Source organism: Bidens hawaiensis, unplaced genomic scaffold (assembly GCF_021521415.1).
Source record: "Bidens hawaiensis isolate Kalapana, Puna unplaced genomic scaffold, B.hawaiensis_p1.1 tig00026173_1, whole genome shotgun sequence".
Lineage (NCBI taxonomy): Eukaryota > Viridiplantae > Streptophyta > Magnoliopsida > Asterales > Asteraceae > Bidens > Bidens hawaiensis.
Genome location: NW_027494202.1, coordinates 327,329 through 331,840, shown reverse-complemented (window position 1 = coordinate 331,840; position 4,512 = coordinate 327,329). Strand labels below are relative to the sequence as shown.

The 4,512-nt window shown below is 35.5% G+C and overlaps 1 pseudogene; it reads left to right on the top strand.

Annotated features, from left to right (window-relative positions):
- Nucleotides 1-685: 685 nt before the first annotated feature.
- Nucleotides 686-3,832, top strand: LOC143572909 (uncharacterized; annotated as a pseudogene).
- The last annotated feature ends 680 nt before the right edge of the window (nt 3,833-4,512 follow it).

The following is a 4,512-nucleotide window of genomic DNA, read 5'->3' as shown; positions in this document are numbered from 1 at the left end:
ATGCTTGAAGAAGTATAAAGATGTGTGTATGGCACTTAAGCTTACCATGTCAATGTTTTGTTATATGTAACGAGTATAATTATTATCATAAAAGTTGTTTTGTTTTCTTAAATATTATTTTTTTCTAAAATCTCATGATAAAGTATATCGCTTCATCTCAACATATCATCAATCGTTTGATATATTTTAGACGGTATTGACTCTTATAAATGATAAATAACTTTGTTTAATAAACAATATTTTCAATAGTTACTTTATGGTAGGAATGGGATTAAGATTAAAAAAAGAGGGTTTGTGAACCGTAAAAAACGACGTGGTAGAAATTTGGTCAAGAAGATTAGCTGTACATCAAAATCATATTAGCATACACTACGGTAGTAGTAGTTGGTTTTCTGGTCTAATAGTATTTGTGACATGGTTAAGGCTTAAGATCTTATGGTATTAGGTTCAAAACATGACTCAAGAGGGTTTTCCCACAGTGGCGATTTTTCTTCTTGATGGCGTTTATGGGCGAGTCAAGCCTAGAGCACGTCAAAAATCATTATAGACGATTGAAATCTCGCCTCAGGAATGCTCATTCATGTATGGTAGATAGTTTCAAACGTCGTTAAAAAAGTATACGCTGCAATAATTAAGACATGTTTGATTTTCTATACCAATTGCCAACATGGTAAAGGGCAACGTAACTCATAGAAACCAAGCATAAAAGGACAATAATCATCTTTGTGATCTTAATTCTTTTTTTCTTCCCAAAAATGATACCAAAGAAGTTAATCATTTGTTTTACATCTCCTTCACATATTAGTTTCCTTTTTTATGCATATCTTGCTATTGTAACTTTTATCACAGTATCTACTTCTTTTGCTGGCGGAAATGAAACCGATCATCAGGCTTTGCTAAATATTAAGTCGATGATCACTCAAGATCCATATGGAGCTCTAACCTCATGGAACAATTCCATTCATTTCTGTAATTGGACTGGTGTAACATGCGGGAAGCGGCTTAAAAGAGTGACTCGTATAGTTTTACAGAATCAAGGTCTAGAAGGCTCTCTGTCTCCTCATGTAGGGAACCTTAGCTTTCTCAATGGTCTTTATCTCGCAGTCAACAACTTTCAAGGATCAATAACTCATCAACTTGGCCGCCTTTCTAGGTTACTTGTGCTTGCGCTTGATCATAACAAGTTCAATGGGACCATTCCAGCTAACATATCTCGTTGTTCCAAACTTGAAGTGCTTGCTATATATCGTAATGAGCTAGTTGGAAGCATACCCAAGGAGATAGGGTCCCTCTCCAAACTCACTTATTTATCACTTGGTGATAATAAGTTAACAGGTGGAATCCCACCTTCCTTGGGGAATATTACACAATAGAATTGTTTTCCGTTGATAGAAATCCGTTGGGTGGCAACATTCCAAACACGTTAGGCCATTGGAAAAGTTTAAAGAATTTTTATGGCGGATATTGTAATTTATCCGGAACTATACCTCATTCCCTTTATAACCTTTCACTACTAACTAATTTTAGCTTGAATGATAATCAATTGACTGGTAGTCTTCCTCCCACCATAGTGCTTCCACGTCTTGATATCCTTCAATTTTGGGGTAACTACTTGACGGGGCCTATTCCACAATCCATTTCTAATTGTTCGAAATTAAGAGTCCTTGAATTGGGCAACAACAAGTTTCGTGGGAAGTTGAAAATTAATTTTGAAAACCTTAAAGATATATACGCAAAACGCTTAAGTAATAATGACTTTGGAAGCAATGATGCTGATGAAATGGGGTTGATTGATTCTTTGAAAAACTGCATCAAATTAGAGGAGTTGGCTCTTGATGAATGCATGTTTCAAGGAGTTCTCCCTAGATCAATAGGTAATCTTTCTGATAAGTTCTACTATCTAACTATAGCCGAAAATAAGTTACAAGGACCACTTCCTGGATCAATAGGTAATCTAGTTGGCTTAAGTCTTTTATCCTTAGGAGGTAACCAATTCACGGGAAACATCTTTTCAACCATTGGTAACCTTCGGAAACTAGAAGCTATGTATTTAGATGGAAACCGACTTTCTGGACATATTCCTGATTCCATGGGAAACTTATCATTATTGCTCACACTTTCGTTATCTTCAAACATGTTGGAAGGGTATATTCCATCAAGCCTAGGAAATTGTAAGCGTCTATTAGAGTTGTACCTTGATAACAATAACTTAGCGGGGAAATAACTATACAACTGCTTCAACTTTTATCTCTATCCCGAATGTTGAATCTTTCTCAAAACAATTTGTTTGGCTCACTTCCAATCGAGGTTGGAGACCTCAAAATGTTGAGTAATCTCGATATATCTAATAATAATTTCTCTGGTGTAATTCTTAATAGTCTTGGTGGTTGTACTAGCCTTTCAACTTTATCCTTAAAAGGAAACTTGTTCCAAGGTACGATGCCACACACATTTAGTGCACTGAAAGGATTAGTGGGACTTGATATTTCGGATAACAATTTAACGGGCAAAATTCCTCGATTTTTAGAAATGTTAGAATATTTGAACTTATCATATAATGATTTTGTGGGTGAAGTACCCATATTAGGAGTGTTCGCCAATGCGATTTGGGGAATAATAGGCTTTGTGGTGGGCTTGTGGAACTTGGGTTACCCAAATGTAAGCATATAAACAAACATAAGAAAAAATTCCCTCTGTTTCTAATAATTATTTTGATTGCATTCACGATAACATGTTTAGCATATGCTTGGTGTAAGAAAAGAAAAAAGAGGCAATCACATCAATCATCAACAAGCGAACGATTTATCAAAATATCATACAATCAACTTCTCAAGGCTACCAATGGATTCTCTGAAACCAATTTAATTGGAAATGGTGGGTTCAGTTCTGTTTATAAAGGAGTCCTTGATGAAGATGAAAATAAACTTGTTGCTATAAAAGTTCTACATCTTCAAAATCGAGGAGCTCACAGAAGCTTTATGAGAGAGTGTGAAGCATGGCGGAATATTCGACACCGGAATTTGCTGAAGATAATAACTTCATGTTCAAGTGTTGACTTTCATGGAAACGATTTTAAAGCTTTGGTCTATGAGTACATGCCGGGTGGGAGTTTACATAACTGGCTACACTCAAGTGAAAGTACAACACTCAACCTTCTCCAAAGAATAAGTATTCTTATGGATGTAGTATATGCACTTGATTATATTCATAATCAACGCGTACCCGCCATTGTCCATGGTGACTTGAAGCCTAGCAATGTTCTACTCGATGACGATACGGTGGCTCATGTAGGGGACTTTGGCATAGCTCGATTTCTTGGAACAACTTCATACCAAAATAGCTCAACAGGGATTAGAGGAACAGTTGGTTATGCTGCTCCAGGTAAAACTAATGTATTCATAGACGTTCATATTTACTTGGAGTATTACCAATTTTTTTCTAATTGTACAACTAACAAATTACAGAGTATGGTCTCGCCAGTGAAATGACAGGTAGCGGGGATGTCTATAGTTTTGGAATATTATTATTAGAGGTGATGACCGGGAAAAAACCAACCGACAACATCTTTAATGAAGGCCTTAGCCTTCATAAATTTGCATCAATGGCCCTCTCAGAAAATGTAATCAACGTTGTCGATGCTACCATTCTAAACATTTATCAAGAACATGGAATTTCTAAGGAAAATGCAAAAATAATAGAGAAATGTTTGGCTTCAACAATCAAAATTGGAGTATCATGCTCAATGGATTCACCACCACAACGAATGGATATAAACACGGTTGTACATGAATTGCGGCATATTCATGACACACTTCAAAGTATTGAGGTATAGTTTATCTCTCTTTTTACTTACCAAGTTAGAAAACATTCGTGTGTTAAAATAAGTTATTTTGTCAGACTGTTTGGCAATTTTGGGCTAAATCATTAAGAGACCAAATTGATTAAAAGATATCATCGGAATCATTTAACATGTCTCTAAAACTTAACAATTATGAGACTCCATGAACCATTAACAAATGTATTTTTAGTAAACTAAACACACTTTATCTTTGACCGATTCAGAGGTAGTCTTTTGATGGAATTATTAAGAGGCTACCAAACAGCACCTAACTATTCAAGTTTTCTCATTAACCAATTATTCGTTAAATTGTCATTTAGGCCACCCAACATGTGAAACTATTATATAGGCTCCTACGTATGGTTTCACGTATACAAAAGTTGATAATTTGCTCCATGTGCATGATCTCGCAGGTCCAACAATAATCTTGAACCATGGAGTTGAAAGAAACTGCATCCAGGAGAGGGTGTATGTCATCATTAATTAATTACATATATCGTTGTTACTATGTCGGATATGTTTGTTATTTCGCTTAATCTCGTGTTGACATAAATATATGTGTTCCTTCTTGCAATAATTGAAGAAATATAATATATCCAGTTTGATTAATACCCGTGACTACTAGTTATGGGGCTTCAACAGTGATGGAAAAAGTGATATGGCATGATAACAGG